This window comes from Phascolarctos cinereus, unplaced genomic scaffold, assembly GCF_003287225.1.
Source record: "Phascolarctos cinereus isolate Bilbo 61053 unplaced genomic scaffold, phaCin_HiC Scaffold_4;HRSCAF=312, whole genome shotgun sequence".
NCBI classification, from domain to species: Eukaryota; Metazoa; Chordata; class Mammalia; order Diprotodontia; family Phascolarctidae; genus Phascolarctos; species Phascolarctos cinereus.
The window spans coordinates 360,560,340-360,574,127 of NW_027555847.1; the positions used below are offsets into that span (position 1 = coordinate 360,560,340).

A 13,788-nucleotide genomic window follows, 5' to 3' on the forward strand; every position below is an offset into this window, starting at 1 on the left:
CATTCTCTCTTTCCTCTTATCTCTTCTGCTGCGGAACTCTATTATGTACTTAATGAGAGCAAAAGTTATAATAATTAACTGCATGCCTTATTTCTTATTGTCTCTAGTGAACTGTACATTTCTGGAAAGCAGGGGCCATCTCATGTATCTCTGACTTGCTGGTGCCTAGCACAGTGCATTGTATATAGAGGCATTTAGTGAATGTTTCTTGAAGTGATTGTTTGTTGATTTGAAGCATTGTTCAACCAAACAAAAGTATATGCAACTTTTTCCTGTGTCCAGCTCCTGATCTTTACCTCCCTACAAGGTCAGCTCCTATCCAATTCTTTCTCCCCTTCATTTGTTGTTCTGTCGCTTTCAATCGTGTCCAACTCTTCTTGACCCCATTTGGGGTTTTCTTGGCAAAGATACTGGAGTGGTTTGCCATTTTCTTCTCTAGTTCATTTGACAGGTGAGGAAACTGAGGCCAACAGGGTTAAGTGACTTTCCTAGGGTCATACAGCTAGTGGTATCTGAGGCCCGATTTGAACTTGGGAAGATGAGTCTTCCTGACTCCAGGTCCAGCACTCTATCCACTTCACCACCCAGCTGCCCCCTCTTTCCTTCACAGGAAGCAGTTATTGGCACTGGATTTTTATTTTTATGCCTGCTTTGCACACTGAGTCAAGGGGAGGAATTCTAGAGTGGCCTCTCAGGCTAGTATATGTAATCTGTAGATCTCTTGTGTTTCTGAGGATGCCTTTTACTTTTTTTTTTAAACAATGCTCATTGTTCCAGCTTTTGTCTGCTTCCCTAATGCATTCCAGATGTGATCACCCTCTCTGCCCAGAGCATTTATTGCCCAGTGCCTCTGGCTAATATGATTCTTTGCTTCTGGTCTTTATCCTTACTAGGGTCAAGATTCCCACTGCCTCTTAATTTCAGGTGCCTCCAGTTTGGGGTCCTTCAAGAGAATGTAAACCCCTTGAGGGCAGGGACTATTTTTTTTTCTTTCTTTTGGTTTTGCATCACCAGCATTTAATAAATGTGGTTATTGAACTACAGTTGTATTCTTTTGCACAGAATCTGAGGCAGGTAGGATCTTGGGGGGTCATTCCCTTGTATTTGAGCAAGACTGTCCCTTATCATGGATTCTATGAACAAAATTTTGTGCCAGTGTGTAGGGATGACAGATTGCAGAGGGGACTAATCTATCTGATGGCCGGTGGTGACACAGATGTGTAGATCCTAGAAACAGGCAAGAATACTGCTTATTGGGGAATACAAACCTTGGGTAGACTTATACAGTAGGAAGTAGTGGTGGGGAGCCTAGATAGGCAGGGATCCAATATGAAGGTACTGGGACACCTAGGTAAGAGCCAAAGGGAGGTGTGTGTGTATGTGTGTGTGTGCGTGCATGCGCACGCACGTACGTGTGTGTGTGCATGTTGGGAGAACAAGGAGAGAAATGTAGAAAGGATGATAGAGAACCAAGAGAACATTGTATACAGTAACAGCAATATTGTTTTAAGAACAACTTTGAGTGACTAAGTCATTTTGACTATTATAAATACACAAATTAAAAATAAAGGACATATGAAGAAAGATGCTATCTGCAACCAGAGAAAGAATTGATAAATAGAAGTAATAGATGTATAGAATAATTTTACATCTATATGTATACATATATACACATATGTATACATATATACATATGTACACACAAACATATATGTGTGTATATCTGTGTGTATGTGTATATATTATGTGTGTGTATATATATACATACACATATACATACATACATATATACATACACACACACACACACACACACACACACACTATTTGTATCTAATGGTAGCCGTCTCTGCGGCAGGGGGAGGGGGAGAGGGAAAAAAGGAAAAAAGAAATTTACATGATAATTTTATGTATTTGGAGGGAATAGCGAGTTGTATGTGGTAGATTTATTGTTTCATAGCAATCATCTTTTTGTTTTTAAATTGTGCTGTGTTATGGAAATACTTGTTTTGTTCTGTGAACTGAAAATAAAATAAAGTTTTAAAAAAAGAAAGGATATTAGAGCAAAAGAGAAGATAACTTTACTTACCACACAATTTTGCCTGGGCTTTGCCTTATATCATTTATATTTTCAATACCCTTACCCTTCATTCATTGATTTTTATAGCTGGAAGAGACCTTGGAGATAATTTCCTCAAACCTCTTTATTTAGTAGATGACAAATTTAAGGAACAGGAAAAGTGAAATTACTTAGCTTGGGTCCCCTAATTCCAATGCTCTCTTTTCCCACTGTCATCCTAGATGAGTTCATTTGCTTGATAATACTTAGAATTGTGAACCCTCCCTTCCTTCCCTGGCACTGCCAGACATATGAGGTTCACAGTCTGTGTTGTCATTGTGTCAGGACATTTTGGGGTACTGGCCCAATTGGAAATGTCTCCTGCTTCTGTTGATGAGGTGGCAAAGGGGGCATGAAGCAGCAGCCTCAGGACTCAGTGAGGTCTGCTGCTTTCCTCTGGCATTGCCAGGACTGGAGGCCTTGCTCCTTTCCAGTCATCCAGGCACGGTGGGTGTGAGTGTGTGCGTGCGCGCGTGCATGCTCAGTCAGCCTCAGGTCACCAGAAGGTTATGTCCCTAGCTGCTCTGATGCTAAATGACAGCTCAGTGACATTAGGGAAAGGGTCTCACTTTTTTTTTAGTATGTCCTATAATTTGAGAGCCCCATTAGTATAAATCTCTGCATGAGGCACCTCCTAGGTATTAGTCATGATGGTGTTAGAGGGAGGGCTGTGGATTTAGTGACACAGAGTTGACTGTAGTCATATGGTTTTTTAAGCTGACATCTAGGCTATGATGCTTTTATCTCCATAGGCCAGCTCTTCTAGATTACAAATGGTGGTGAGGTGAGAAACTAGATATCTGAGACTGTCCTCTTATGCCTTTCACCCGTTTGCTATTATAAGTCTACAGCCTTTGCTTATTCTGTCTTCCACCGATGCAACCCTACCTAACCCTGCCTGGGGCTAGTCAGCCTTCTGCATGGTTGGGTAGGCAGTCCTTCTCCTGGCGCTAGAGGAGGGTACCAGGCTTCTCATCAGAGAAAGAAGAGCAAGGGACCCAGAAAGAGGAGGTAAAAGGTCATTGGAGGCAAACAGCCTCAGTGTGGCCCATCCTATGAGGGTAAGAGCTGCATAGCTGCTGATCAGTATTAGCATCTGGGTGACCTTGGTCAAATCACTTTGCTTTGAGCCTCAGTGTCTGTAAAATGATGTAATTGCTTTAGTCAGCAGTTCTCAAAATATGGTTCAAGTACTTCTGGGGGTCCCTGAGACCTTTACAGGAGGTCTAAGAGGGTAAAGCTATTTTCATAATAACACTAAAGCATTTTTCACCTCTTAAAATACTCTTATCTTTTCCAACTACATATCTATGTGAGCCTTGATTTTCTTCATAAACTTCAACCAAAACAACACATCACAACAGTTTGAATGCAGAAGCAGATAAGAGAATCCAGCTGCCTTCTATTAAGCCAGCCAGTAAAGAGATTGGCAAAATTTGCAAAACAATGCCACTTTTCTCAGTAAATGTCTTTGTTTTGGAAAATATAATTATTTTTCATAAAAATCTGTTATTTATGTTAACATATAATGGGTTTATTACTATTATTTTAAAATTAATAAATATTTTTAAAATGTCTCAGTTTTCATTTCTAACATGATAAGCATCAACAGACATAACCCATATAAACAAAAGCTCTTTGGGGTCCTCAATAATTTTTTTAAGTGCTTTATTTTTTTTTAGATTCTTTTAAAAAATCTTATTTAATATTTTATTTTTTTCCCAGTTACATGTAAAAACAGTTTTAACATTCTTTATATTTTCTTTCAAATTTTGAGCTCCAAATTCTCTCCCTCCCTCCCCTTCCCCCCACCATTGAGAAGGCAAGTAATTTGACATAGGTTATACATGTGTAACCATGCAAAACACATTTCCATGTAAGTCACTAAGTAACTTTTTAAGAATGAAAAGGTGTCCTGAGGCCAAAAGCTGGTGAACCATTGCATCACATGATCTCCATGGCCCACAATGGTCTCTAGGTGCTCTGATTCTGACATAACATACGCAGCTGCCTTTGCCTCTGAATGGATCTGTGGTCAGTCCTGCCTGTCTTCCTCCTTAATGACATTTGGGCATGATGGTCATTAAAAGCATTAGGAAATTGTGCCTCATTATCGTAAGCTCAGGTCAACAGCTGGATCTGTATTTATCAGCACTTTGAGTCATCATGCCACAAGGAATCTGTTTATTTCCAGTTATTTTTTAGCTGGAATAAAAATAAAATAGAAGACATGCTACTTAGGATGACTTTGAGGATGAAGGAGAGAGAGGGAGAAAGTGAGTTTTTTATCTCTTTTGACTAAGTCTGCACTTTTTTGTTGTTCAGTCATTTTAAGACACGTCTGACTCTTCATGACCCCATTTAGGGTTTTCATGGCAAGGATACCACAGTTTTAACTTGCAGGTTGTAATTTCCTTTTCCAGCTCATTTGACAGATGAGGAAACTGAGGCAAAGAGGGCTACTTGACTTGCCCAGGTTCACACAGCTGGTAAGTATCTGAGGCCAGATTTGAACTCGGGAAGACAAGTCTTCTTGGCTCTCAGCCCAGTGCTCTATCCACTGAGCCATCTAGCTGCCCAAGTCTCCGAATTTGCTCTTATAGTTTAGAAAAGGCTAAATTTTTTTTTTCTGTTCAGAAGCTTTTACAAAAACTTTGCCAGGAGATGAGTAACACAGACTCCCTCACCTGGTCCTCCTCTGCTGTGACTCATTCCCTCCACCTGACTCCACACTACTCTACAAATAGTAGGCATTGCAGCACACATTGACTGGGTTATCACAAGTACCTTTAGCACACTGAACCTCTCAGCATCCCAGGCAACTTTTTGAGACTAGGAGTTAAAGAGCAGGTGCCAATCTGCTTTGGTCAAGGAAGTTTTCTCACTGGAAGTTGCCTTTATCAGTGAAATCATAGGTCTGGACAAACCAAAATAGAGCCGTCTAATAAGACTATAGAAGGCAGCTAAGTGATACAGTGGATAGAGCGCCAGGCCTGGGGTCAAGAAGACCCTTCCTGAGTTCAAATCTGGCTTCAGACACTTACTAGCTATGACCCTGGGCAAGTCACTTAACCCTGTTTGCCTCAGTTTCCTCATCTGTTAAATAAGCTAGAGAAGGAAATGGCAAACCACTCTGGTATCTTTGCCAAGAAAACCCTAAAATAGGGTCATCGAGAGTTGGACCTAAATGAAGAATGACTGAACAACAAAAATAGGTATATGAAGGTGAGTTATCAGTAGTTTAAATGTGCGTATTTCAATCCAAAGAGTAGAAGTTATGTCATTTTTCAGTCATGTCTGAAACGGAAATAGAGGGTTAAGTGACTTGTCCAGGGTCACATAGCGAGTGAGTGTCTGTGGCTGGATTTGAATTTAGGAAGATGAGTTTTCCTGACTCCAGGCCTGGCATTCTATCCACTGCACCAGAAGAATCATAGCTCTAGAGCTGGAAATCCAATGTCTTCATTTTATAGAAGCCCAGAGAGGTAAATAAACTTACCCCAAGTCACATAGGGAATAAATGTTGGAGTTGGGTTTGGAAGCCACAGCCTCTGATTCCAGAGATAGTGCCCTTTTTTCTGCGTCACGCAGCTTCATGCAAATGTTATTCCCTTTGACAAAGTCTAAACACCTACCTTTCTCCTACTACTCCCTCTGTACAGCCTGTTCTAGGTGTTTCTTCATTTCTTTTTTTTTAAACTCCCTCCTCTTTCCTCCCTCTTCTCCTCTTCCCTCTCCCTCCTCCTCTTCCCTCTCCTCCTTTTCTCCCACCTCCTCACTTTCATGTTCTCACGTTTCTCAGTGCCGTCACATCTGCCTCCAGTGTCTTCTAGAATCCCCTGTTGGAAACTCCATTAGTATGCTGCTGACAACCCAGAAGCTGTGAGCCCCCAAACCAGCACTTATAATTATCAGCCATTATTTTCTCTCTATGTATGCTGTTACCACCTACTCTCCCACCTTCTTACTGTATCATTTCCATTGTTGTTATTCCTGGTTTGTCAGAGAACAGCATGAACTAGTTGCTACAGAATCAAAGTGTATTGTGACCACCCTGCTCATAACCACAGCGGATTTCAAAGGGAATGAGTTTTAACAGCTGTTATTGCACAAATACTGCTATTTGGGGCGGCTGCTGAAAGTGGGGAGGGAGGCTTCCAAACGGAAAAAGGGAAGGAATGAGCTTTCAATGCATTCTGGGCAAAGCTTTCGTTTAGCCTCATTCTTTGACCCCTTAGATTGGAGATTGGTCTCATGCAAAGGTACATCCAAGAAACTCATTGGTTAAGGGGCAATCAAGGGGAAAACAGGCAAGCGTCTGGGACGGTGGAGCTTGTGATTGTGGTAGAGGGTGCCTTTGGGCTGATAATTCTTACTATGCTATACGCTAGTACTCTTCTCATGTAGCTTTGCTATAATTCAATTCACTTCATGAGGGATATGGTGACTCCTGAAACCCAACCCCTGCTCTTTAAGAGCTTACAATTTTGTTAGGGAGGTCAGTCTAGTGGGAGAAAGCAATACAAAACAGCATGTAATTATGCGCAAATTTGAATTTCCAGTGACAAAGTGTGACCTTCAGCTAGTCAATGCTAGGGATGGCTTAGAAAGGAGGGAGTCAGTATTAGCTAGAGTGAGCAAGAAGGCTTCATGGATGAGGTGGTATTCAACCCAGCCTTGAAGGACTGTTAGGATTTAGATAGGTAGAATAGAATAGGGAAGGCAGTGCAGGAGGGGAAACCAGCCTGAACAAATAAATTGACATTTGATATTTAGAAATTTGTAAAACACTTTGTACGCACTATCCCAACAAGCATTGGCAACCTCATCTTATAAATGAGGAAACTTCATGTGAGAGAGGTGAATTGATTTGTCCACGATCAAACATTTAGCCCATTGTCAAGGATTAGATTCAAACCCAGGTCTTGTTGACTTGTCCAGAAGCCTAGCCACTACACCAAGCTGCCATCATAGAGGCAGAAATTAATCACAAAGGAAACACTTAAATATCACCTACTATGTGCAAGGCATTTTACCAGTTGCTAAGGGAGATACTAAAAAAAAAAAAGAGAGAGAGACATCCACAGCCCTGTTCTCAAGAGCTTACAATTTAGTAGTGGAGATAAGACATGTACACAATTTTAATGTAAGTGGATCCTAGCGCATGACACACAGATAAAGTGGTGTGGTTTTAATCAAAAAGTCTGTAAGTAAAGTCATAGTGAGGTAGGACACACTACAAGATGAGAACCTTCAGATCTTATGTCCTTTATATGCAATGAAGTGCTACATAAAAGTCATCTGAGTCAAAGTTATTGTACAGTGTTTAAAAAGAGTAGAGACCAGCCTGTTGGAGGTAGGAATAGTAGGAAATGAAGTTGAATATGCCGTTTTTGGCTGGATTGTGGATTAACCTTTTCACTGTCTTTAACTTTCCCTTCTAGCCATAGCTCTTTACATACTTTAGAACTCCTGACACTATTTTTGCAGGGTTATACCCTGTTTGTGTATTTATCCTCCATTACCTATCTTGCTTCTGTTTTCTGTTTAAAACATTCTTTTAAAATTCTGAGTTAGTTGATGAGTTCCCTTGTGTATGCACACTGGTCTCTTTAGACAACTATCCCTCACCTTTTCTTTATGCATCTTCAGAATTTATTTTACTTTGTATATATTTTTATTTAATGCTTTATTTCCCCCAGTCACATGTAAAAACAATTTTTTTTGTTTGTTTTTAGGCAGTTGGGGTTAAGTGACTTGCCCAGGGTCACACAGCTAGCAAGTGTCAAGTGTTTGGTCTGAGGCTGCATTTGAACTCAGGTCCTCCTGACTTCAGGGCCGGTGCTCTATCCACTGTGTCACCTAGCTGCCCCGTAAAAACAATTTTTAACATTAGTTTTTAAAACTTTGAGTTCCAAATTCTCTCCTTCTCCCTCCCCACCCCACCTCATTGAGAAGGGAAACAGTTTAACATAGGTTATACATGTGTAGTCATGCAAGACATTTTCATAAGTCATGTTGTGAAAGAAAACACAGACAAAAAGACTCAAGAAAAATAAGGAAAGTCAGACACCATCAGTTCTTCCTTTGGGGTTGGATAGCATTTTTCATCATAAGTCCTTAAGAGTTGTCTTGGATCATTGTATTGCTGACAATAGGCGATCATCAGAATTTCATTCTTTTTTTGGTATATTTTATTTTTATCCCAGGCACTTATTCATTCATTCATTCATACATTCATTCATTCATTCCATTTGTTCATTCATTTATTTATTTACTTATTCATTCATTCATTCAATTATTTATTTATTTACTTATTCATTCATTTATTCATTTACTTATTTATTCACTTATTTACTTATTTGTTTATTTATCTTTTTATCTATTTATTTATGTTTGTTTATTTATTTATTTGGCTAGGCAATGGGATTAAGTGAGTTGCCCAGGGCCATACAGCTAGTAAGTATTATGTGTCTGAGGCGGGATTTGAACTCAGGCCCTCCTGAATCCAGGGCCGGTGCTCTATCTACCTAGCTGCCCCCAGAATTTCATTCTTGAGAGCTTCCTTCCCACCCTTCCAAGGTTCACCTCTTACCTTTCATGTAGAATTTTCGTTCAGGGAATGCTCTCTCTCTCTCTCTCTCTCTCTCTCTCTCTCTCTCTCTCTCTCTCTCTCTCTCTCTCTCAATCTCTCTCTCTCTCTCAATCTCTCTCTCTCTCCTTCTCCCCCCCACCCTTCTTTGAACCCTTTGAAAACTGCTTTCCATCCAAGACTCCCCAAACTTCTGCCTTAATAGCCTGTTCCTTCTCTTTGCTGAGGATCAGGTATTGACAGACCAGCTCGATTTAGTGATCCTTTGACCTTTTGAAGGAGGGAATTATTATTATTAAGGCAAGAGAAGAAATTTTTAGCTGTTCTGCTTTTGACAGAATGAGAATTCTAGCAAATATCCAGATAATTGTGGCTCAGTTAATAGAGTGATGGACTGGGAGTTCAGAAGGTTCACTTCCCGTCTTAGGTCCTTATTAGCTATGTGATTCTAGGCAAGTCATTTAACTTCTCAAAGCCTCAGTTTCCTCACCTGCAAAATGGAGATAATAATAGCACCTTTCTCAGGAGGTTGTTGTAGGGATCAGATGAGGTAACACACAAAGTGCTTTGTAAATCTTAAAGCACTATAACATGTGAGTTATTATTATTATTAATGTCATGCCCCTATACAAGGCTAATATAGGTTTTCTGAATTTCTTATTTTCTTCAGCTTGATTTCTACCAAAAATCTACCTTGCATTTATTTTTTAAATATCACATGCAAATATGTATTGTATTTTATATAGAAAGGCAGGATGTATATTGGATAGAGAGCAGAGCCTCAAAGCCAATAAGACTTTGGTTCAAAGTTCACCCCTGACAAAACCTGTTTACATGATCTGGAGTAAGTCATTTATCTCCCTAGTGCCCCAAACAACCCTCTAAGACTATAAGTTACAGAGAAGGTATCCACCTGCTTTGGTAGATGGAGTTTCCTCACCTGGAAATTCTGTGAACTAATAAAATCACCTGTCCATTCTTTAGCCCTATATTTTATGTGTACTTACATATCTACATGTTGTCTCTCTTCAGTCAGTAAACATTTATTAAGAGCCTACTATGTCACAGAAACTGTGCTAAGTGCTGGGGATATAAATATGAAAAGACAGTCCCTGCCCTTAAGGAGCTTATAATCTAATGGAAGAAGATAATTCACAAAAGAAGGTAAAAAGAGTAGGGTTCTGGGAAAGGAAGGGTTAGGATCATGATGAATGTAAGATCTTTCAGAGCAGGGGCCGTTTAATTTTTTACTTTGTATTATCTCCATTTTGAAGATAAGGAAACTGAGGCTTTGAGAGGTTAAATGACTTGCCCAGAATCACACAGCTAATAAGGGCCTAAGATGGGAACTGAACCTTCTTGACTTCCAGTGCCAGGGCACTTAATAAATCCTTGCTGATTGACTCCTCTATCTTTCTAGATAGTATATAGTGTGTCCTGATGACAATATCCCTGTTTCTGCTTCCAAGAATCTTTCTCCAAATCATATCTGTACACTTTCCTCCCTCTGTGTCCTCGATTTTCTTCCTTGAGAATAGCTTGATATTCTTTAGTGATGTTCAACTGTGGAACAAACAGATGAGCGTGCAATGTTAGGCAGTTGAGAGGGAGCACTTTGATGCATTAGTAATAAGCCAATGCTTCTCAATGCCTGTCACGTGACTGGGAAACTCTTTTAAAAAAAATTCTCAAAAGCAGATACTTACAGTATGCTTGATTAATGCATGCATTCTCATGAGGCAGCGTGGTGTACTAGAGAGAGTCCTGACTGGATTGACACTAGAAGACTTGAGTTTGATTCCTGCCTTGGAGGCAGCTAAGGTGTACAGTGGAGAGAACTGTGGGCTTGGAGTCAGGAACACCTGAGTTAAAAATCCAGCTTCAGATGCTTACTAGCAAGTCACTAAATTTTGGTCTGCTTCAGTTTCCTGAACTGTAAAATGGGGATAATAATAACACCTATCTCCTGAAATTGTGAGCTTCAAATGAGATGTTTGTAAAGAGTTTAGCACAGTGCTGGGCACATAGTAGGTGCTAAATAAACCCTTCCTTTTCCTTTCCTTCCCTTCCCTTCCCTTTCCTTTCCCCTTTCCTCTTTCCTTTCCCCTTTCCTCTTTCCCTTTCCCTTCCCCTTTCCCTTCCCTTCCCTTCCCTTCCCTTCCCTTCCCTTCCCTTCCCTTCCCTTCCCTTCCCTTCCCTTCCCTTCCCTTCCCTTCCCTTCCCTTCCCTTCCCTTCCCTTCCCTTCCCTTCCCTTCCCTCCCCTTCCCCTTTCCCTTCCCTTTCCCTTCCTTTTCCCTTCCCTTTCCCTCCTCCACTTACTAATTGTCTGATCCTGGGCAAGTCACTAAACCTCACTGTTCCTCACTTTCCTCATCTGTAAAATAAGAAGATTGGACTGCTGGCTAGGATCCTATTATCTTATAATTGTGTGTTCTTGGACAAGTTGCTTAATCACTCTGGTCCTCAACTCCTTCCCCTATAAAATAAAGGGTTTGAACTCCATCACTTCCAAAGTCCCTTCAAGCTCCCAACCTAGGGTTCTATGATAATGTGTTAAAGATTGGGTTAATCTGAACTGCTATGCCAATGAGAGAGAGACTGTCACCAAAGATCTACCATCTGTTAACCTGCTTTGTTATGTGATGTTCTGCAGATTAGAAGATATGTTCCTGCATTCTTGTCTCTTGATTAGTCTGGCTGCCAGGCTTGCCTTTCCCCCTTGTTGAGAAGCCAGATCTGAAAAAGGGATATGTGTATTTTTTGAGCGAGACTAGACTTTTTCTTTCCTTTAGTGATGCTTCTGTACCCAAGATTGCTGCCTATCAACTTAGATGACCTCAGCGTCTTCTACAGAAAAGAAGTATGGTGCTTGTGAAGTCACCTGCATGTAAATCTAAACACGTTAGGATGAAACAATACCCTGAGTCTCAGGAGCAAGGAGACTTAAAATGAAGTCTTGAATAGGGAAGGGGGCTCAGGCCCCTGACTCCTGTGTTTTTTTCACTCATATCCATCCAAGCTTGGCCTGACATTTACTGGAATTTCCAACCTTCTCTCCTCTCTGTCCCCACTACCCCTCCCGCTTTCTCCATTTTAGTGCAGAGGAAACAATAATTGGGCTTGAAATCACTGGTGCTCAGTGGAGCGGGAAATTAGGAATGTGACTTTTTTTTTTGATGCTCAAGGAATTATTAGAAATAGGCAACGTTCTTTTCTTCAGAACAAAGACTGTTGGCTTGCTAGGGCAGTAATTGCTGTCTGGGTCCTTTGGGACTGGAGGTTCCTGGATGGATGTTGGATCTTAGTGTTGGGTGGAGTCCTTAAAAGCTTTAGCCTGTTGACCCAGAGTCCCTTCAGCCAGTATTCCACTCTTGTCAGAATATTCCTCTATCAGACTGTCAGAGAAAGCTGAGCTCCTTCCTGAAGGGAATATTTACTCCCAGCCAGGGTCAAGCATACCACCCCATATCCACTGTAGGCCATGACCTCTATTATTAGGAGGCCATGTGTTTTTTTTTTCTAGGACTAAAACAAAACAAAAAAAATCCAACAAAAAACTCACCCATTACAGAAGAGAAAATGTCAACAAGCTGTACTGGGGCGAGAACATATCTGCCTTTCTTCCTAAGGGCAAAACTCTGAGGAAATTCTTTTTGATATTCATCGTAATGGTTGTAAGAACAATAACAGCAATAAAAACTGACAAGTCATCCTATCAAGTTTGCGAAATGCTTTATATACCTTATCTCATCTGGGCCTCACAACGAAGAGTGCAGGACGCCTTGAGGAGAGAAGAAAGTTGAAAAACAATTAGCTTTCCTTTTCCTAAGATGAGAAAATGATCTGGGTAGTTCAAGATGATGGTTTTCTGGACCCAGGAAGGCTCTGAGAACTTCTTCCTTACTATTCAGGGTGTCTTTGCTCTTCTTTGTTTGATCCGTCCCAGCCTTTTAGACCCTCCACACTGGAAATAAACCTTGAGGAACAGGGTCATGTTCTCTCCTTTCAAATAATATCCTCTGTATTTGAACTAGATGGGCTGCTTGCAGCTTTCCATTCCTAACATTCCATCTCCTGCCCGATATTCCATTTCTTTTATTTTATTTAGTTTTAGTTTTCAACATTCACTTTTATAAGATTTTGAGTTTAAAATTTTCTCCCTTCCTGCCGCCCCTCCCCAAGACAGCATGTAATCTGATATAGGCGATACACATACAGTCATCTTAAACACATTTCCACATTAGTCATGTTGAGAAAGAAGAATCAGAACAAAAGGGAAAAACCATGAGAAAGAAAAAAAAATGAGAGAGAGAGAAAATGTTATGCTTCCATCTGCATTCAGACTCCATGGTTTTTTCTCTGGGTGTGGATAGCATTTTCCATCATGAGTCTTTTGGAGATGTCTTAGATCCTTGCATTGCTGACAGGAGCTAAGTCTGTCAAAGTTGGTCATTTCACAATGTGGCTATTACTGTGTACAATGTTCTCCTGGTTCTGCTCACTTCACTCAGCATCAGTTCATGTAAGTCTTTCCAGGTTTTTCTGAAATTTACCTGCTCATCATTTCTTATGGAACAATAGTATTCCATTACATTCAATACTACAATTTGTTCAGCCATTCCCCAATTGATGGACATCGCCTCGATTTCTAGTTCTTTGCTAACACAAGAAGAGCTGCTATGAATATTTTTGCACGTGTGGGTCCTTTTCCCATTTTTGTGATGTCTTTGGGATACAGACCTAGAAGTGATATTGCTGGATCAAAGAGTATGCACAATTTGGTTGCCCTTTGGGCATTATTCCAAATTGTTCTCCAGAGTAGTTGGATCAGTTCACAACTTCACCAACAATGCATTAGTGTTCTAATTTTCCCACATCTTTTCCATTTTCCTGTTTTGTCTTGTTGGCCAATCTGATAGGTATGATGTGTACCTCAGAGTTGTTTTAATTTGCATTTCACTAATCAATAGTGATTTAGAGCTTTTTTTCATATGATTGTAGACAGCTTTAATTTCTTCATCCAAAAACTGCCTGTTCACTGATATTCCATTTCTTATCCTTTCACAGGCTTTGCTT

General features: G+C 40.4%; 1 protein-coding gene across 2 annotated transcripts in view; it reads left to right on the plus strand.

Annotated features, from left to right (window-relative positions):
- PDZD2 (PDZ domain containing 2) overlaps positions 1–13,788 on the plus strand; it is a 486,763-nt gene that overhangs the window by 114,047 nt on the left and 358,928 nt on the right. The window lies entirely within an intron of this gene.